The sequence below is a fragment of the Neltuma alba genome, unplaced genomic scaffold (genome assembly GCF_004799145.2).
Source record: "Neltuma alba isolate B1F8T4 unplaced genomic scaffold, ASM479914v2 tig00012252_pilon, whole genome shotgun sequence".
Lineage (NCBI taxonomy): Eukaryota > Viridiplantae > Streptophyta > Magnoliopsida > Fabales > Fabaceae > Neltuma > Neltuma alba.
The window spans coordinates 1-23,063 of NW_021636778.1; the positions used below are offsets into that span (position 1 = coordinate 1).

The 23,063-nt window shown below is 37.2% G+C and overlaps 1 pseudogene; it reads right to left on the reverse strand.

The window, feature by feature from the left end:
• Positions 1–263: 263 nt before the first annotated feature.
• LOC114725437 (serine/threonine-protein kinase TOR-like) lies at positions 264–21,487 on the reverse strand (annotated as a pseudogene).
• Between the last annotated feature and the right edge of the window lie 1,576 nt (positions 21,488–23,063).

The following is a 23,063-nucleotide window of genomic DNA, read 5'->3' on the forward strand; positions in this document are numbered from 1 at the left end:
CTTCAATGGAAAGTGAGCCATTTTGATGCTACTAAAAGGAAATAAGTTCAGAAACACCCAAAATAACAAGAAGAAGAAAAGCAATGGTTGGCGACTTGAAGGCTTAGATCCTCTGTAACATGCAAACCAAATATTCACCTCTTCAGACCACATAATAAATGCTTTCACAGTTATAAATTAAAACATGATGGAGTCTGCACGGTAATTATAGAATGTGGCAATAAGTCTTAAGTCAAAATTTCAATTCATTGTATAGAATATGATTAAGCACGCACCATACTCATGACAGCCAAGCTCCTAGTGTAATTTGTCCTTCTCTCAAGCCATACCTCAGATGTTCGACTTTTCAACCAAAGCACCTAGAAAACAGAACATGGTGACCCTTGAATTAAGTGCATGCTGTAGGAGACCATATACCAGGTAGTGTTTGAAAATATTACATACCCTTGCCAAGTCATTTCCTTCAGTATTTTGCAAAGCATACTCAAACACCTCAACCTTAGCTACAAGAGGCAAATGATCATAGTCGGGTGCAAAACTGAGCATATATTTGTGTTCCTGATTCAAGGTTATCTGTACAGCAGGGGGAAAAATGTTCAAGTGATTAAAACTAGGAAAACACTATTATATTAATGACAATCTCACTACAATCAAACCCAGATCACAAAAGCATAAGAGAATTAAAAGAAAGCTAGATGCTACAAGGAACAATGAGCATATAAAAGCAGCTATTCTATCTGACCTTCCTAGCATCCCTGTACTCCCGAATTAGATGATGCAAGGTGTCACAATTAGGGACCCATCCGATCAAACACTGTTTGGAGATAAAGGAATTACAGAATATCGTTGAATGGACAAATCTTTCTCAGACGTCTTCCTAGAATTCTCGAGCAGAGTGTTCACCAGGCCAAAAAGCTAGCAAAAAATAACAAGTCAGTTACCAACTTGTCAAGATGAATGATCCCAAGAAAAAGTTCCCAGATGCCAAATTATACAGGCAGCATGTAGGACAACAACCATGAGGGTACCTGCATGACACGTTCATCCTGGCGTAAATCCTCATGTCCCTTCAATAAGAAAGCATAGTCTTCACCATCACTCCCATGAATGGTCAATTTCCTGGGTCGTTGCTTAGATGTTATAACCCACAAGTTGACGTGCAAATGATGCAATTGTTACCACTGATGCATCTGAAATATGGTCATGGATGATTAGTAGACTAAATCCACATTACTGCAAGCATATTTTTTTGGAAGATCATAAAGCAATTTACCAGCTACATATGTCCCAGGAACGGCAAGCTCCAAATTGCGGCATTCAAGCAATTCCGGAGAGACAGACTATGAATAGGAAGAGTGTATTAGCCCCATGACAATGACAGTGAATAAATATACATGTAACCATCACTCTTACCTCCAAGTCCAAGGTTGTAAGACTTTGGAGCTGCTTATCTATCTTTCTAAACACATGATAATAGATATCCCCACGCCTGATCAAGTGATAATTTCAAAAAATCAATTTAACCAGGAAAATAATAGAAACAAGCTTTAAATTTCTTTGACAGATGAAAATCTGCATGAACGAATGTATGCTTATTTCACATAACATTTCTTTCCTTCATTCAGTCCTAATAAATGCACCTGCCGCATAATATCTAAAAAAGCCAGGAGAGACTAGGAAGGAAGCTATTTTGATTTATTCTTCTCCACTGCGATCCAATATGGAAAAGAACGTCTAGAATCTCATTCTTATTCATAAGTGAATTGTAATTCACATCAAGAACCAATTCATCCCAAAGCTTTAACTATCAAAACAAGGCCAGAGAGGTAAGATAAATATACCCTGTATCACCTATACCAAAAAGTCCAAACAACCCAGGACCTTCTTCACAATGAGGAACTAATAAAAAATCTAGACAGGCAAATTTCAAACCTGGGTTAGCTCAGCATCTTTCCCAGTACTCTTATATTTCACACAGCACTCATAAGCCTCTAACAGCTCCTGTCGATAGGCCTGAAATAACAAGAAAATATAGACAATTCATATTCAATATTTGAATTTGAAGTGACGGGATTTCAACTTTTTAAAAATTCAGAATTGAAAAGCTTTTATGCATATGAAAACAAATACATAACCAGGGTAATACGAAAAACATGCACGAACATCTTAATCCTCGACTACCAAATAAGTCAAGATGCTGGCACAACCTCAATAAATATTCTCTCTTTTATTGTGACATTGTTTCTCATAGCGCCTTCTTCAAGCATCTCATGCAATGGCTCCAACACCTTTAGCATCCCTTCTATGTTATGTTCACCAAAATATAAACGACTAGCTTCTTCCAGGGCTTCATGCCACATCTCATGCCAAAGAATTGCAACCCTAATTAATTCTTGCGAAACAAGTTGAGCCTGAAGAAAAAGCAGCTTATAAATAATTAGGAAATAACGATGACCAAAAAAAAAAACTGTAGATGGATCATTATCACACCTGATCCACAAGAACACCACTACGCTGCCGAACTTTGTCAACAACTTCCTGAGCTGCAGCTCTGCGTAAATTGCTTATTGATTTACACGCTACAAGGAGTGGATACATGAGAGCCTACAGATAAAAATAAATGGCAATATCACATAAGCTTAACAAAAATAAAATCAGCATGAACATTAGAATCACTAAAATAGTCATCCAAATGCTACCAGCTGAGGGAAAAAAAAAGAAGAAAAGAAAACCGTTATATCAAGAAAAGAAAGTTGACATACAGAAAACTGACACGATCAGAGTCCCATCAGACATTTCAACCAATTAGAGTGCCATCTTTCAAATTCAAAAGGCTTTTCAACTTAATGCTTTTTTTAATTCTGAATCATTAATTATTGTTTACAAAGTACAACTGCCTCCAGTAAAACTTCATTAGAAAATTCATTTAGAAGTAGTTTGCAAGCCTGTGTGGGACGAAAATCTTCTTGGCTAAGGAAATCTATGTAATTATCAGCAAATTGCTCAAATCAAATGCCTTAAACAACTGATTAAATTATGCAACTTCCCAGTCGCCCAAAGAGGCTTGTCACATTTAGTTTATTATTTTTATTATCCATAATGGGCCATAAGAATTATTTAGGAGCATTAGTTGCAAAGTCACATATCACACTCAACACCCCTTTTTTTTTTGGGGGGGGGGGGGGGAGACAAATGGAACACAGTACAGATGGAGGAACCCAATTGCCACCTAGAGATATGCGCACCAAAGCACCCATTTAGAACATAGAAATATCTAATAGGAAAATTAGATACTTCATGCAAGTTCAAAATTCCAGCATCCGGAGCGCTACTTATCAGTAGTAAGTCCAAATTCAACATCAGTCCCAAACCTGTGGATGACTTTGCCCAATTCGCACCAAAAGTGACTGTATCAATTCTCTTACAGCATGGTTATTAGAGTGTATCCTGGCAATTATCTGAGGAAGAACTACTAGCCAGGTGTTGATGTTGACAAGGGAGAACCCCTTCTTTAGGGCCATTTGAACTTCTATTGTAGCACCATGGTTAAACCATAACGTTAGAAGCCGCAATATATCCTGAATCAAGTACAAAAAGCATTAAAATTAGGGCTCTAGTATATTAAAAAACAACCACCAAAGCGGATTCCAAAGCAAAAGCAAACCTATAGCATTACTCACAGCGATAACCAGATGTAAAGATGTAGATAATCTAAGATAGGTTAATGGCACATTTAAATGAGCCCAATATTGATGTACCCCTAATCTTATTAATCTTTCCCGCACGCCAAACAATGGGAGAAGCAGAGTTCTTCTGTTTAATTAGAAGATTTTTATAATAAGATAAAAAGGAAGAATTCCATATTTAAAAATATTAAAATTACAACCAAAAAGAACAGAAGAAAGAAACCAAATAACAACCAAAGCAAAAATATCGATACAAACAGTTCCAGCAATCCCCCAAGACATCAGCATGGTTTCATGTTGCAACGGATAATGTGGCATACCTGTAAACTATCATCAACACCTTTAGCATTGGCACCACATGCTATTGAATGGAAATATCCAGTGACAGCTGCTACAACAAATTGTGTGCTGCTACCTCAGGAAAACCTCTTACAGTGTAATGGGACATCACTGCGGTATTGAACAATGCCCATTTATGCCAAGCTTTGGCCCATTTATTTGCATACTGAGTAGCCTTTGTAAATGCAGCAAGTATATCTACAGATGTGAAAACATAATCAGAGAAGCTATTGAAATCCTTTTCATCTCAGAGTTGAAATTGAAACGTCCAAGAACCTTGTATGGACTCATCATCCAACCCTGGCGAAAGTGACCACTGCCAAGATCCAAGTATCAGAAACACACGAGCAAGGAGAGGAACACCTGGATTGGCTGCATTTGCAAAGCCTGATGGTGTAACTGGTTGCATGCTGGATGAACTCGAAAGCTCCATAGCCAAAGTCTGTGCCAAACGGTTTTGAAGCAGCAGGCCAGAGATTAGTGGTAACTAAAGTACATGTAACTATTATGCAAAGGGAGATATATCATACCTGCAGCCTGACAAAAGCCTCCCTACGCTTCAGATCCTCACCAAGTGAATACTGGTATTTTAAGTACGCCAGCATTACTTGTGGAGGGCCATGGTATCGTACATTTTCAGGAGAAATTTCAGGATCATACTGAAAAAGAAAGGGGAAGAAAATAGTGAAGCGAAGATGAATGATAATTAACAGAACAACCTTCTTAGAGAAAACACACAAACCTGCAAGAGTTTAACTAAAGTAGATCTAGCCTGACTAATGCGCCCACTTTTTCTGCAAAGTGAAGCAAACTTGAGCCAAGTTTCAATGTCTTCTGAAGGAGGCAGTACAAGTGCTCTAACAACCAGAAGTGCCTGCCAAACCTATACATTCAATCAAAGGAAATAATTAGACAAGTGACAGTACTTGCCGGAACTTCCTCTTAAAGGCGATATAAAGTTTCACATTGTTCCTAAAACAGAACCAGAAACCGGTCACCATATTAAGAAAATGATAAGAGTAGCACAGCCACACAATCACTACAAAGAGCACACAACAGGAGACAAGAAGATGACAAACAAAAAGGGTTAAGTAATGGCTTTGCAAATAATCTTCCAATCACTAATTCAGTCATTAAGCAAGAAATTCCCCTCCTGGACATAACTGAAAATAAAGCCTCATAAAGTTTAAGTGAAAATTCATTTGACTTAAGCCTATTAACCATCAATAAACCCACGTGATTCATAGGAAGAATCTGCAACTAAACACACAAGAATCATTAACCATTAACCAACATGAGCAAGCGAATAAAAGCATTAACCATTGACCTATTGTAGATTAATGAATAATTAACTATTAACTACTAAAAGTAACAAATGATAAGTGAAACATGTTTACCACTTCTTTGGCCTCTTTAACCTCAAGTGAAGCCAAAGATTAGTGCCCATAACGTTCTTACAAATTATCTATATCATAATCCCCAAAACTTTCAAAAAAACACAATTGTAGGCATCTAGTCAAAACTTAGAAGTCGGACTGTGATCACAATCATATGCAGTGGTTATATGCAGGCTTTCAATTGATAGCGTGCACAAAACACTTCCATGCTTAGTTTTATGTTTATGCACTTTTCACAGGGAAAAGCTGTGGACCTCAACATTGCGTTTTGCTCCTTGTATACGCTGCGTCCACATATTGCGAATAAGAGCTCGTCGCCCTTCAGCAACAGGATCTCCCATTGGAAGGATACAGTAATCAATTACCTGGCAAGAGTATATTTTCCCGCATTAAATTTAACAAGTTTAGAATAAAGAAAAACACCAAAAGTTAAATTTCTGACTACAAAAGCACAAACCTCTTCTAGCTCTGACAGTTGCTGAACACGAACCATATTGCTGTAAGCACGTTCATAGCTCTCCAAGACCTTGAAATGAAGAGAAGATGAGAATATACAACATTCTATGCAGTAGAAAGGAGTTCATAAAAAATAAAACTCTACTAGTAATACCAAAAGAATATCACACTGACTAAGCATAAGCAGGCATTGTCAGCCAGTGGTGCATCAAATGATGTTTCGTCAGTATTGGGCAATCAGCATAGTTTACAAGTATACAAGGAAAAATGGTCCAAATAATAATTCTAAGCAGTTTACAATGCCGCAACAAAATACAAATTATAAATTGATTTAAATTTTAGAGAGAGAGAGAGATCACTGAAGAGGTGAAGTCCCATTGTTTTTGACCTATCCATCCTTTACAGCAATGCAGAGGATATACATGAACACAAAACACTAGTGTATGGAGACAACTCCAGCATTAGTAAAACCAAGTAAATCAACATTCATGATGAACTGAACCCAATCTTTTTCCTTTTCCGCTTTAAGATCTAGCACCACTTATCAGATAAACGAGTACAGATTTAGAACAATATAGGTGACGGGAAGAATTTCAGAGAATAGTTACATAGAGACTTCTTGTTTTATTTCTAAAAAGTAGCCACAAGATGTAAAGGAAGTAAGCCACAGAAAATCAATTAACATCAGCAAAGAAGAAACAACAGCCACATAAATGAAAAATAATGCCTCACAAAAAAGGAATTAAATGAGGAAACAAAAGCATTTGACTTCAACACATCAGCCTAGAGTATACTACCATGATTTTGCCTATCCGACTAACAGCAGAGATTCCAAGAATAATAGTAAAACTTCCCACCCCCTTTTAAAACTTCTGTTGTCCACATAGTCTTGGAAATTTGAGTCCACTATCCTAGGAATAAACAAGAAAGAAAAGTTTATGAATCATACTCACCAAAGCAGCAAGCTCCGTGGCCAAACATTTTCTAGCCCTTTCAACATATTCCCGTGCTTCATCATGCTGCCAATATTCAGATCAGCAAGAGTAAAATTTTTCAGCACAGGAAAATCGAGAGTAGATGTCCCTAGCAAGCCAGTACCTTTCCTCTACGAACTAAGAGAACAGCTCTGAAGAAAGTACCATTACTGCTTCCATCACCACTGGAAGCAGTATTCCCTAATCCTCTAAGTTTTGTTTCATCACCATCATCTAATCGAGACACATATTCAGCCATTTGGTCCCATTCTCCCATGTTCCAAGCAGCGTTTGCAGCCTAACACAAATCATGTAAAAAACTTACGCACATGTTGAAAAATTAGAAAGTAATATGGTTTATATAAAACAAACCATTGGCGCCATTTCAAGACGAGCAGCTGGCTCAGCCGGGGTCCAATATTCTTTACATAGGTTATTCAGCTCCTCCCAGCGAGCCAATGCAGCAAGACATCTCATTCGTCCTGCAAAGGAAGTTCCAAGCTCAAAGATCATCAAAATAATTGTGTCAAGGCAGACTAACAAAGCAAGAGTAAGTCCTTTTACATAAAAACACAAATAAATTTGTAATATAGAGTAGCTTCCATGTTTAAAAAATGGCATTGGAATAGGAAAAGGGAAGGCACATTCTATTAAAGAATATACATAAGGTCAACTTCATCCACTTCTAGATGGAACACAGTTGTCTACTTCACCTTCTGTTAGGTTCTCTAATGTATTTTTTAGAGTGGTGGAAATTGATTATTGCTACTACTATCAGAATTATTAGCATTTAGCAGTGTAATTGTTAATGTTATTATGCATACATAAATGCATATATGAAGGAGGTCTTTATAGTCTTGATTTCAACTCGTAAATTGTTTTGGCCAATTATGATATCTCATCCTCTGTCACGCAACTCATTCACTTAATCCTAAAGGCCTTTTTTTTCTTCTGCAGGGGGGAAAAAAGAAAAACATTTTGTACCATTCATAAGCAACAATTTCCAACTATTTCCCTCTAATGATGTTTTGTATCCACGCACACATGCTAAGAAGCTATAAAATCCTGGTTGATGATCCGGATAAAAACCTTCCTTTAACTCCACCTCCACATATCAACCACTTGCTGACTACAGCAAGAATTTGATCGCAATATCCTAAAAATTCTTCACTTCAAATTTTTAATACTAAAAGCTATTTTAAATATAGTTGGGACTTGGAAAATGGGATATAGAACAATCATGTGCATGCACGTTTTTGTATTTAGTTCTATTTCTAATTCAATAAATAGTCAAATAGAATCATAGTAACAACAACTGAAGCATTAACAGCCCCATAGATTACCAGCTAAAGAACAAAGAGTCGGTTCATCTTGAAAGCACGTTCAAGTAACTCCAAAAACGAAGGAATAAAGGTAGGGATATCACTACAGACCTAAAGTAGCATCCAAGACAAGATGTGGACTTGTTGCTTGGGAGGCCTTTGCAGTATAAGCCTTGAGGGCATCATCCCATCTCTGCAGTTTCTCATACCTAAAGAATTGCTCATAAGCCCAAAATCTTTCCAACACTTTCTGGTGACATGCTAAAATTGCTTATGCAAGAGAAGCAAACATAGAAACGTTAAAGCATTACCATGACTCCTTTAGCTGAAAATCTAGGTGCTGTTGAGCATGGGTCAATATCCCAACTGCAGCCTACAAAATAAGATGTTTGGATGAAAATATAACTCACCATATCCATCAGGATAACGAAGTCGACCTAGAGAGCAACAGCCTACAACAAAATTTATCCGAAGCAACTTCTCTTCACACAAACCTCATGTTGGTGTAATTGGTTGTTTATATGAATCAGAGCTTCAACTACAGCTACTGGGTTTGCATCCATCTTCTTAGAGCGTGCTTCTTCAAATTCCATTTCTTTGTAGTGCAAGGCTTTTGCAAAAGCTCGACACTGAACATGACATAGAAATGTGAAAATGTATGAAACAGACACAAAATGAAAAGGCAAAGCAATGTTTTAAGCAGCATGTGCTGAAAGCACAAAATAAAGAAATGTATGGACCTTTTCAGCAAGAGCACCAAGAAGGCGAATGTCTATTGGAAGAGGTTTTTCATCATGCTCCATGAACTCAGCCTGTAGATTGAAAAGGAGGGTAAATTTACAAAAGCATAGAAGACCATAGTTTTGTTTCTTCCCCATGAATCTTAAAGTTGGCAGGACTAAAAGACGAATCACATGAAACCCTTGTTTTTGAAAAACAGAACCAATCTTCCCAGACAATTTTGTTCACAAGTTTATCACGTATGGTTCAATAATTAAATGAATTCTTAAGATTTTTCAAAACCAGTCATTTACTGAAAGATAAGACGGAGTAAAAAGGGCTTCAACTGTCAATCACCAATAAGTAAGTTTGCTGACTATTTAATTCCAGCTCTAGCTTAATGACACCTCCTACATGAACTAATTACTCCAAGACTAAGCGCAAGATCTTGTTTAAAAGAAGATAGTTATTTGACAGACAAGTTTGTTTAAACTAGATCTTTTAAGAAAAAGATTTGCATACTTGGGCATCAAAGTTTGCTTAGTCATTTTCAAACCATAATATCTCCTAAAATGTAATTCGAGTCGAGCAATATAGAAAATGCACTTTCCTTTTAAAATCTACTGCATGAGCCCGCAGAAGCATTTTCTTCAATTAGTTAAAAAGAAAATTGCATTTGAAAGTTGAAAGGCCCTCAATGATGAACTCTTTGTTAAGAAGAAAAAATAAGTAGTAAACCTCTAAAATGAACTTGAAAGACAGGAAATTATCAAAAATAGATGAGAGAATAATTTTTGTGAGAATGAAGTTTGAATTACAAATCAGAAAGCAGTATAATTGATCACATCTAAAAGCCCCAGTGCCAGATCATTTAAAGAACATATCCTTTGATTTAATTCTCGCCCTTGGCATTATTGAAGTAGACGTGTTGAATCTATGCATGAAAACATTGAAGACTCAAGAGACGTGTTTAACATCATCAAAGTAAAGAAGAGCAAGTATACCAAGTTAAGAAGAGTTGCCAAAATTTCAGGAGGAATATTTGGAGATGAAAAGGCCATTTCTAGATTTCTGACCAACTGTTTTTGGCTACCCTCATTCAGCTGTGCCCAACAGCTGACAAATCCAGCTGCAAACAACTCTCTCCCAACAAAGGCTGCCAAAAGCACATCAGAAGTGAAATAATGAGGAAAAAATTTCTGTCAATTAGCTATATCAATCCACTGAAACCTGCAATTGTGCGAGCCTAGCACAGGTTCGAAGGGCTGGTGAAGGAGATTCCTTTAGCAGTTGAATGCTAAATGCCTCATCCATTCTGCCCAATCTTCTTTAGTACTTCGCTGAGAAGCCTCCCCTGCTGTCCGCAAGCGACCATCATTGACCTGTGTGAAAGAAATTTAAGCCCTTAATACAAAAAATATGCCACAGGGTAAAAGCTTCAGAGTGTCAGACTACAGACTATACAGGATTTTATTCCTATAAATTCTATTTCCAGTTCTTAACTCATTTCCCAGACAATGCTCCTTCCTGATTCCCCTAAAGTCAGCATAATGTCTTCTTGTGATTTTGAACCAAAATTATTTTTATACTATAGAGCTGCCCGTCTTTCATTTGGACTGCGATCATCAGCAGAATTAGCACAAAGTATGCATTTCAGAATGGCAGACGAGACAAAGATCTCTTCTAAAACTCATTGTACAAGAAACATAGTCATAGCACTGAAGACATATATGTGAAACAAAATCCACTGAGCACGCTCAGTCAGTTTCCCAAGGATTGGACAGAAGGTTGGAACTATAAACACATCACTTAGAGAAAGATACCTGATGGCCTCTTAGTTTCTGGACATCAGATCCATCTTCATAAGGATCATTCTCCACATCATCCAAAGGGTCGCTGATGACCTCAACAGGAGGACGTCGATTCAATCTTTGAATAGCTGTGCTGCCAAGGATTAATGGTTCCCGCCTTTGAAGATGCCCTTCAATTTCCTCAAATTCCTTGTGCTGAAGCATCATAAACTCTCTTAAAACTTGCTATCAAAAAAATTTCTTAAACTTTTCATTGCAAAATAGATATCAATTACACACTAAAATAAAATTAAAAACCAGGGAAAGTCAAGACCCGTAAGCGATATTTAAGTAAAAGCTTGTGTATGGACGGAACAAAAAGTGAGAAATCCTCGCCAAGGGCATGAGCCAGACAACAAAGTGCATCAATGGCATCCTTGGAGCTCATCATTTTTCTGTAAATGACAAGTAAAATTACTAGAGTCACAAGACCAAATGACAGAGAAGAATGCCATAGACTCTATGAACAAATGAGAAGTACATTGATATAAAGTTAAATAATAGAATCTCAGGACTGACCCATCCAAAACTAGCTTCAAGTGATGCACAAGAGAAGATATGTGACCAGTGACCTGATAATGGAAGAGAAAAGTTTGACAACGGACCAGAATAATCATAACAAAACGATAAAAAGAAAAAAAGAAAAACGTATATCTTGCGTAAACAAGTTAAATTTGTACACTCAGTGAATGGCATGGTAATTTACCTGCACACGGGGGATCAATCTTGTCAATGTTTTTATTGCAGCACGTCTGATGTCTACCGAAGCATCCACTTTAAATAAACGCACAAGAGCAGGAAGTAGAAGATGCATATGTTCATCCAAAGTCCCTACATAATAAAGAATATATGTTTACCCTTTATTCACATAATATATATACATAAGTAACTAATTCATGTGTTCTAGTAAAATCAAAATAACCAGGTCTTACACCCACGAAAACCTACGCACCAAGTTAATAAAGTTTTGTTCAATGTCTTGCACTAAAATAATACTGAATATCTTCTTTTATGAAATAATGCTAACAGTGAAGTACAAAGACAAAACACAACCCCCAAAAGAAAAGTAAATAAAAATTAGTTCAACGGAGGTCACCAATCCATCTGTAAATTCATTAAAGAAATCAGAGACTAGATCAAACATTTAAACCAAAATGGCTGAAAGAGCTCCCAATAACCAACTCATGTCAAAAACTTAAGATGTAGGTCAATGATAACGAAGAGGTCTATTATTATCTCCAAAACTTAAGCAAGGACAAAGCCTGACCCTACTATATACCTGTCCGGAAATATTATTTTGGAGGCAAGAAATGAGCTTACAACCACTTGTCATGAGACTCATGACCATTTCACTACAAAAGTCTGAGTAAAGACAAGAAGTTCAAGAAATAGCTTTATTAGCATCACAAACAAAACATCAGTGATTCAAAAATTATCCCACTCCAGCCATGAGCTCCACAAACCCACAGAAAAAGCACACTGCCAAATTCATAAGCTCTTTCTTCGACCCGTAATGGTCAAACGAATTGTCAAAAAGATACACATAATACATAATATACTACAGAAAATAGCACTAACCACCAAACACTTCAAGGGTGTGAAGAATGTCAAGAACATAAGTGTAGTCATTGCATCGTTCTGCATCACTAAGGACCTGAATACAGCCTGGAAGAATAACTGGAAGATATGTTCTGAATTCATCATTGAGAGCTAAGCAAAGCTGTTCAACTAGGTGGAGAACCTGAAACAATAACATGCAGATCAGACATGTGAAGATCCTTACAAAATCCACCAATTTAGAAAATTTGCCAAACTTACTGGATAGCCAAGGGAAGGACGTGCTGGTGCTGGATGAGTGAACGATGACCACAATTCTGATATCAGAGAAAGCAACTCTTGCAAGTATTTACGGATATGCTGCAAAACCACATCATAATATATAACAGGATAGTCAAACAGCAGATCATATAATGATTTATTACGCTAGATATGTACCTGGCGCACAATAGACACCAAAGTTCCAAGCTTCCATGTGATGAAGTCTTTCAAGCTATCTTCACATGTACGGACAGTATGAAATAGATCGGGCAAAACCTAAAAGAAGGAAAAAGTTAAGGAATGTACTGAAAGTGGAGGACAAGGAATCATCCCAAAGAATATAAGCCAAAATGGCTCAAAAAATTATTCAACCTCTCTGCGTAACAGAAATAAAAATCTTCCTTAAAACATCTATGAGATGTGCACAGAAGTGGCACCAAAAATGCAGGCAAGGCAACCAAAAAAAAAAAAAAAATTGTAAGCGTAGAATGAAGGTAGAAAGGACGTAACATCAATTACGAAGTCCAAGATCAAGACTAACCTTTGGCAAGTACGGTACGCAGCCAAGTCCCATTGACTTTCCTCGCAAAGAAGAAATACAATCACATTGGCACCAAGAACAACAAAAATTAAGAATTGAAGCAATTATTTAACATATAATCTAATAAAAGAAAGAGAACTTTTAATTATGCTTCACATTCACAAAGACAAGAGAATCAACTAAGAGTTTTTTTTTTTTTAAAAAAAAAAAAGGCATCTCCACAAATAACAAATTTCATTTTCATGGAGGATAAAAAAATGTGTTCTATGCGTTTCTCTTTTGGTTCAACACCTAGCCTCCCGAAAAGAAAAAAGAAAAGGCCTTTATCCATACCTTGAATATGAACATGAGGGACCCCACCACCTTTAAGTGGTAGCTGGCAAGTGATGGATCCCTCAATATACGCATAAGGGAATTAATCGCAACCTGAAATAATAAAAGGATATTTTTAAGCTTACAATAAAAAGTAAAAACCAAAAACTCCTGAGGGGTTTTCATAAGCTACCGTGGAATAATAGTCTTCTGATGACGCAAAAGAAGGCCACAGGTCCATAGGGAATTCATCCATAGACTGCATATGTTGACCAGAATCACTGGCAGGACGTGTAACTTCTCCATGAGGCCCGGGCAACCTAAGTTGATTTCGCTTATGCTCATGAGGATCTAGAGCACCCATAATCCCAAGTACCTGAGGAACCCAAGGATACTTTAGTTACAGATTTGTGGATGTGGAATAAGGAATTTTATACTTAGTTTTAACTTCTAAAGTTACCTTCAAGACTTCTCGTCTGGTGGACCAAACTAATTCACCATTCAGTAATTTTAAGAGTAAGCCAAGTAACAGGGGATACTCGTTATATGGAGTTATGACGTAACTGTCCATGACACAGATTTGAAACCATCAATATAGCAGAAAATAAAAGAATGAATTAAACAAATTTGAAATCCATCAATATAGCAGAAAATAAAAAAAATGAATTCAAACAAATTTGAAATCCATCAATATAGCAGAAAACAAAAAAATGAATTCAAATTCCAATCCACATACAAAAAACATACAAAGACAAGTAAACTGGCAACAGTTTTTACTTACGGTCTCCACTCCCAAATGATACATGAGTTCATAAATAATAATTTTCTTTAAAGCAGTTTCTCCTCACAGTCAATCCGAAAGTCTTGACCAGACAAAGGGCAGGAACTTTATCGCAACGTGTCTTTTTTGAAATAATTTGGAATATTTGGCAACAATTTGGTGCCGATTTCTAAAAAGCTTCCTTGTCTTCATATGCACCTTAGGAAAGGATTTGTTTAGGAATTCTAAGCAGCGCTTGTCTTGGGACATTTTTTAAGGGAGTATCTCCTTTGAGCATGCAAAGGGAATGGGCAGCTTTCCTGCACATTTAATTTTTAGTTTCATTTTCTTTTCTTATTCAGTTTTGGCCTTGGAGCTTCTTCCTGACAAGATACCCCATCCTACTCATAGTGTATCTTTCATCGCTCATATAATTCCTTCTTTGATAAGCTTTACCTAATACACACACTGCAAATATGTTCTTTGTCCTTTTAGAAGGCTAAAGTCCCCTCAAATCTGAACAATTTTGTTAGGAATACACTTAATGGAATTAAATGATTTGCCACAGACTCGTAAGCTTCATGAGCCTCTTTCTCAGGAGATTTGTTTTATCTGCTTTCAGAGTTCAGAGACAAACAGTCATTTTGTTTAGCACCGTGAAGGTGGATAGTAGCCTTGCAATTGACCATGGGATATTTTTATTAAAACATTCGTTTGTCCAGCCTCTTGACTCTTAAAATATAACATTTGGACGAGTACTGTTTTCAAAGCTTTGTGCTGTTAAAAGCTGGATCAAAACAGACCAGTCTTAACCAGAGATCTTTTCTATCACTATGGGATACGAAAGTGAGGTCCATCAGGCCATAGATTTTTATTTTAAGACAAAGGGACTCTGGAGTGCTCTTTTACAATTTTATTTAAGCCTTGGGGATGCATGACTTTTAACAGTTTGTTAAATAATATATACCCCGAAAGGATTCATCAAATGAAGAAATAAACAGGTAACTTTTTTTGACATACAAACGAAACATAAGTACATACCCAGTGCTCTGCACAACTTGACCGAGTGTAATAACAGCCACTTCACGCTTTGTAACAGCTGCTCCATCCAATAATGCTTCAACAATTAGAGGCATAAGTTCAGGAATGTATTGCCTCATCTCAAAACCACCCTAGTCAGAACCCAAGATATTTAGGTAAGTTTTTGGAAGAAAAAAATGAGTAAGCATATCATAAAAAGGAGGAAAGTTCTCACCACTCTGGCAAGATCCCCCACAGTTACAAGAACTCCACTTATAATTCCAGTATTGGCATTAACATCAATAAGTCTCGCTACAAGTGCCTGATATAATCAGAAATTTATTAAGAAAGTAGAAAATGAAACAAGACAAGAACTTATCTCAAACATCACAACTAGTTAAAACCTTATGAATTGGAGCAATGTATGGAAGTATTAGCCTTTCACAATTCCTTATCAAACAACCAAGTAATTTTGCACTTTCTTCCTTGCATTTGCTATCTGCACTGCTAACATAAAAAGATAATTCAACGACAATGAATTTCTTTTAAAAAAAAAAAGGTCCAATAAAAGCAACTCATAACCAAAGATATTATCAGAGATTTATTCATCAACCAATAGGATAAACCCTTCAAAATACCTCTGATCTAAATATGTTAACAACTGTATAAGATGGCGGCGAAGCGCTGGAAGAACATATGCAGGATTTTTCTCCGATAGCCTTCCAGCAACAGAAATGGCATACTCTCGAACATCAAAATCCTGCAGAACCAGGCTCAATTGTCAACAGGATGTAAGAAGATGCAGCTTCAAGAACAAATTGCAGGAAACTATGGTTCTATACAAGTCAAGCAAGAACTTTTTTTCTTTCTTTCCTCGAATTGTAAACTATACAAAAACATCTCCATTAAGTGAATAGTCAGATGAGCTTTGCACTTTCTTCCTAAAAACTCCCAATATGTTAGTTCAATGCAGCACCAATTACCAAAAGGCCGAGTTAATGCCTTGTGAAACTTAAAAGTAGGACAGGTTAGTCTAATATTTTAAAAACTCAAGGAAGCATCTAGGGAAGGTGAACATAATTTTTACACTGAACAAATGAAGGAAAAGACATGAATTTTGACGAAGCAAAAAAGCACATGCACTCCCTGAACCCAAAAAAGAACCTTTCAAGCCGGGCACCACCCTCCTCTAAATTCATAAGACATTCACTTGGGTATAACAGAGAAAAACAATCACCTAGATAGCTACGACCCAGGAGGAAAACGTTATATCCTACATAATCACCAAGTAAGACTCAACCCTTTGACCAAAAACAAGCAAGTAAACGGGGAAAAGATAATATTCACCCACCCATTAGAGCTTAATGAAAAATTGAGGACCTACAAAACAAAACTAAGATCAAAAGGCAACAGCATCGAACTCCTCTCCAAATATGATATATTTTGTTCAGTAGGCTATAACACTACGGGAAGCAGGTACTATGCACACCAGCCCTAACCTCTTTTTTTTTTTTTTTTAAGTTCCCAGGAAAGCAGGGACAAGTATTCTTTGTGAACCTTAAAGTCTAACAGTCATACCTCATCATTTAAAGCAGCAAATACTGCACTCAAATTATCAGCCTGTGCCAAATACTCATCAAAACCTCTATCTCCATGTAGAGAAGTAAAGATAGAGTGGCGGACATTAACATCAGCATCTGCTACAGCCGAAATGAGAAGCTTCTCCACGAGCTGCATAGCATCAATTTCAATCAGCAAGAAGCATATCAACTAGGCGTGAATTAATCAGCTAAGAATAAGATTAAAAAAAAATAAGCAAAAGCACTGAAAAATTGACATTTGCGATACAAAAGAGCTAGCCTGCAGGATGAAATTAAACAAAAATATCCTTCTGCAAAATCATATATCAGGTTGAGTTACCCAATGCCCCCACAACCACCTCAAATTACATTGAGTTTTTATTTCTTTTCCATACTTTCTTCTCAGAAATCCACCCGGTGGTTAGGTAATTTTCCATTTCCATTGCATCCCTTCCGATCTAAAACTTCTAAGCACACCCTAAGGGCAGACACCCTCATGGAAATCAAAGGTCCCACAAAGGTGAAGTCTTCCAATCAAACTGCAGTACTTAGCAGCTTAATATGGGGGCAGAATTACAGGTTGTTCCCCTTGGTTTGGCTAGAGTTTCAGTTACTCCCCTGTAGTCTAAACCAACTCATTCATCACCCCAGAGGTTTGTTTTATTACCACATACTATATGGTATCTTTAGTCTTGATTTGAACAAAAGATAATCATGTGAATATTATAAGACAAAAAGTCTACTCTCAGTGTTCCATATTTCATGGTTTTTTTATTGACGGCTATAAGCTAGTTCCATAACTTAGTAGTAGATTTTATATATATATATATATAAATATATATATAAATATATATATATATATATCACGACAACAGACATAAATCAACTGAAAATGAAAAACAAAATCTAAGAAATAAATTATCCACATAAAACAAAAAGTGCATGTAAACACTCAACCTCCTCAACGAGGCGGCGCCGCTTTCCTGATCTATTTGACCTGCTAGAACCATAATGGGTGCATGCTATACCAGAAAGGGAATTTGCAACTAATTTACAGCAACATAATGCCGCATCTTTTCGAGTGGCTCCATCCTCATCATCCAAGTAGATAACAACTGATTCCCTGGCAAACTCCAGTAGGTCATGGCCCTATATTATAGCATAAGTTTAAACCCTCTGGCAGCATTCTAACAACTTGAATACAAAAAGGAGGTGAAAAAAAGGCATTGCTGGTAAAATGGATAATATGAATCAGATACATTACAAACAACACAACACATAACCTTGAAGTTGAAACGAGCAAGAGTCTGCAAAGCAAGTTGTACTAAGGCAGAACCACTCAGCTCTGAAACTTGCTGAGGTACATTCACCATTGTTCCTCTGCCCATGCTTGCAGCAGGCCTCCCCAGAGGATAGTGGGACTTAGAAAGAACCATAGATATGCTGTCCAGCAACCGGTCTTGGATGGTTGGCAGCAATGATGGAATGCTGAAATGATTACAAATTAAACATTAAACAATATTGCAATGACCTATCAAATTAGCCTCTAAAAATTTACTTCAAAAAATAATCCAAACATGTACCTGGTACTTATTTGCTCCAGGGATTCCACAAGCACTGTTGAAAGACCAGCAGAAAACATAATATCCAAAAGACTACGTACATGAGGCTCCATAGCAGGGCCCATTGCTTTCGCAATGCTTCCAACACAAGCCAAGGCCTCAAGTGAAGGTTTAGTCCTACGCGGAGCAATCTACATTCATAAATGTGTCAACCTTCAAATCATGATATTGTCACATGAAGGGAGCTGAAAATAAATCAGCTAACCATAAAACCCACATAGGACATGCAAAAGGCACTAAGATGACTAATGATTGAAGACAGACATCAGTCAACAACTACAGCAACATACCGCCTCACGTAAGTGAGTAGTTATTGTCGGCAAATAATGGATGAGTTCCCCATCCAATGCTCCAGCCATCTCCCCGAGAGCAATGAACCCACTATCACGATCTTGGGGTATTTTCAAGACAGCAAGGATATGATTCATGCATATCTGCAAGAGATTGCCACTCAATAAAGTAAATGTTAGAAATTACTATAAAAGCCCCATTCTGAAAGGTATTCCTCCTAGCTTTGAAAAGCACAATCAAGTATTAGGGGAAGTTAACATACTGTCAGGTAGTTAGTAACAAAACGATCACGCAAAAAATGTGCAATTCGAGGCAGCAGTGAAGTTATGCTTAGACGAACAAGCCGGTCCCGATGCTCTAGGTATCTGAGGACAATTTCAGCAACTTCTCTGTATCTTGACATCATGAACTCACCAGTATTCCTGCCCAAAATAACAATTCATGCACTAGTTTGAACCCACCAAATTATAATTTAATCCTAAATACCAGCTTAAATGGGCAAATCTTCTGCATAGTAATGCAGATGTTGGAAACTCTACCAACCTTAAAAGCTCTCCAACTGCCAGCAATGAACCATGTATGCTGTGCACTGGGGCATTTTTACCCAATCCATCTTGTGTTGCCTCAAACATTCGGTAATACCTGCCAATAGAGAAAAATTAAGAACTTACTCCATCATAGTGGCATTTAAATGAGGATTAAAGTAAGGTAAGCCATTTAAAAATATATATACATATATCAATGGTCGCCAAAACCCTCTAAGAAGTCCCGCTATAATGATACACATTGTTTTCACAGAGTCAAGGCCTACTGCACTGCCCTGTTGATCCAATTAGCAGGCATGTACTTAAGATAGTCTTACACCCCATCCGCCTCCAAAAGGCTTCTATCAACAAAAAACCTCCAAATTTCAAATGCTAGTGCAGTTATCGTTTCATTTTGTTCTAAAATACCATATCAATGCCCCGTTTGTTAAAAGAAGGAGAACTAATCCCTATCCCACATACAACAACTGATATGTAAAATATCTGCTATACCCACATTACCGTTACCCTATCCCACATAAAACAACCGATATGTAAAATATCTGTTATCATTACTCAACAATTATTTTTATTACTTTTTTATCCAAGGGCACAATTGATATTTCTAATTCAAAAAATCACTTTTTCATTACATTCTGTGTATCGAATGGGCTGTAACAGAGTTTAGTCAACTTCATTTTCAAACTTCCAGCACTAATGTACCATGTTAGCAGACATTGATCGAACAAAGGACGTCAACCATAACCAAAGACAATATCAACACTATGACCAGATTCAGATTATGTATGTTAAACACATTTAGTATGAACTGACCATTGAACACGCCATCGTGTCTCACGCTTCTCAATGACACGCAGGCAAGCACGCAATGCCTCCACGGCTCGTTCACGAACTGGCAATTCTGGATCCCTCAAAGCAACCCAGATGGCGTCAACAAATTCAGGTACATGAACATTGAAGACAGTTGAAGCATTTTCTGCCATTTCCTGCAGCAGCCATAATATAGTCCATATATGATGTATTTGGGGGAAACGGAAGATTTGAAGGATATGGGAGACCACCGAAGTAAAAGAAAATAAAGAGAACTTGCTCGTAAATAAGCCAAGAGCTTTTGAGAAAAAGATTAAACTCCAACAAAGCCAAATACTTCAAGAGCGTCCAGAAGGTCCAACCAAAGGAAATAAAAAATTTCGATCTGCTCGGACTCTACTAACCAAATTCACTTGGCGCGACTGAACAAAGAAATGACACTTACTTTCAAAATTAAAACAGCAGCGAATCGACGATTCTCCACTCTATTACCTTTGAGCCAATCCAGAGCAATTTTAACCTGAGGATAAGAAAGTTTAGAACATTCTGCTTCCAGAGAGAGAGAGAGCGAGAGAGAGAGAGAAGAAGAAGAAGGCGTTTATTCTCTCAGTATCCACAAACCTGGCGTTCCACTTCATCCGCAGTCATTGCTCCGCCTGCCCTAGCGAGGTGGCCCAGGACCCTACTAGCATGCACCAAAATTTCACGATCGCGCTTCCCTTCAAACACATTCCGCATGTAACTGGAAAATCTTGAGACTTTAGAAGCATTCTCCCCAAGTGCCACATCAATCAACTCATCAATAGCCCTTAGGGCCCCCAAATTTTCAGCTGGCTCACTGCTTTCTAAAAGACTAGAAATTCGATCATACAACTGATCCATGAAACGAGAAAAAGCTTCACCGCTAAGGTCACGAGCTTCTTCCTCCAGATGTTTCTTGAGAGCAAGTGAAGCACCCTCCTGCGCATTTGTGAGAAAAACCCGAAAAAAAAAAGAAAAAAAATCAGTTCTTTTGTCCTTCCAGCACCATAGTTCAGCTCTCATCCCAAAAGGGTACTTCTGTAACCACGTACTATCAGCATAATCTTGCAAAACCCAAGTGATGCTGAGGGTCAATTAGAAGTTTGGAACAGTACCTTGGGATGGCCACGAGTGCAGAGGTCAGCCAGGATCCGATTGAGTGCGTCGAAGCTGCCACCGCCCGGTCCAGTGGAGGCAGGGCCGCAGTAGCGGTGGGACTGCGACGTAGTCGCCATTAGGGTGGTCAGCCCTAAATTACAAACCCGCGGCGTCTATATGAAGAAATCTTGAAAAGAGGGAAATTCAGCATTCAGCTTGTGTGATGATAACGAAGGCGATGATGAGCTATGACCATGAGCAAGCCTGGAAGGTCCACACTGTTTCCGTGTGTCTAATTCTGCACTCTCAGATGTACATGAGCAAGACGAGGGTCCTTCCGGTGTCTTGAGGGTTTTTCCCCCTTTTTCTGTAAGACAAACTCAAAAAAAAAAAACAAAACAAAAACAAAAATTTGTGTGACATGTTTCCGATCTTAGAATCAAATTCTCATTGTCAATAATCAATAATTAATTATGCAAAAATTAACATGTAAAATAGAAGCCTACTAGTTAGTTGGATAAAGCAGTGCTCCTGTTCGTTCCATTACAATAATATCACATATTACATAATTTCATGGAAAAGCATGTTAATTTCTCAATAACCTGAAAACTTTTTAAAAACCGGATTTTAACATTGGCAAGTTTGCTCTTTAACGTTTCTTCTAGGATGTCTAGAACCGTTACTGCAGCGCCAGCTAAGATCCGCCGCATGCAACGGTGTCTTCATGATTTACTTGGCTTTAGCAAGTCATGAGTGATAATATGATGCCAAAACTTCCATAGATTTTTTGCAAATATATAAATTCCTGCCTAAATTGCCAATTGAATGAAACTTGTTTCAAATTTTCAGTTTTTGAACTTAGATGCTAGTGATACTAATAACTCCCTAGATATCCTAGAGAACTAATAGAAGTAGTATGAAAATGTAAGGGTCATGGCCACCATAAGTTGTTAACAATATAGTTCTCTTCAAACCACATTAAAAGGTTCTCTCGTTAGTTCAACATTCCCTCTGCGTTTCCCCTGTTTTGTTAGATTCTATGTGACTTCATCTGTCTTTTAGATATTCTCTGCATACTTCGATGTGGTTGTTTTTTTCCCCCCCGAGGCCAAGTACCTTATAGGGTTGAAATGTCAAAAAAATTACATTTTTACCGGAAAAAAAAACTTAAGTTATTATCTCTCCAAGGCGTCACACAGGAAACAGAAATACAAAAACAAAGTTTCACATAATAGTATAATACAGTAAATGTATATGGAACATCTTTAGTTTTTAAAGTCTAACATCATTTTAATTTTGGTCCTTTAAATTTAAAATTAATGATTTTGATTTTCAAAAGTTGACTTCATTTTGGGTCATTTTTTTCCTTGAAATAATGTTTTTGGTCCACTTGTCTCAGGTATATCAAAACCCACTGTTTTTTTTTTCCCTTGACAGGACTCTCTCTCATCTTACATATGAAAAAATTCTACCTGTGATGAAGCTAAAACACTAATGCAGGTAAACAAATTTACATTAGTTTTTTTTTTCACGTTGTTCGAGTAAGAACTTAATTAAATAAATCTAAGGATGGTAGTAAATTGGTCTACCTACATCAATTTTACACACTGAAATCATCATAGTAGCATTGAATTGACTGAACTGTGAGCCTCACGTTATGACATACCATGTAGTGTAAAACGGGTTTCATGGTTTATAAACAGGACAAACACTATATTGTTCATTTTTCACCTTCTCTAAACTTTGCACCGGAAGATCACAGAAAACAAAAGCAAAGCCACAATACATTAAAAAAAAAAAAACAATTGGTGTATACCAAAGGATTTAGTTATAGAATAACCAGAGCAGGTAGCTTTATCCACTTCCCTTGATTTGATTGTTCTGACTTCTGATTACTTTAA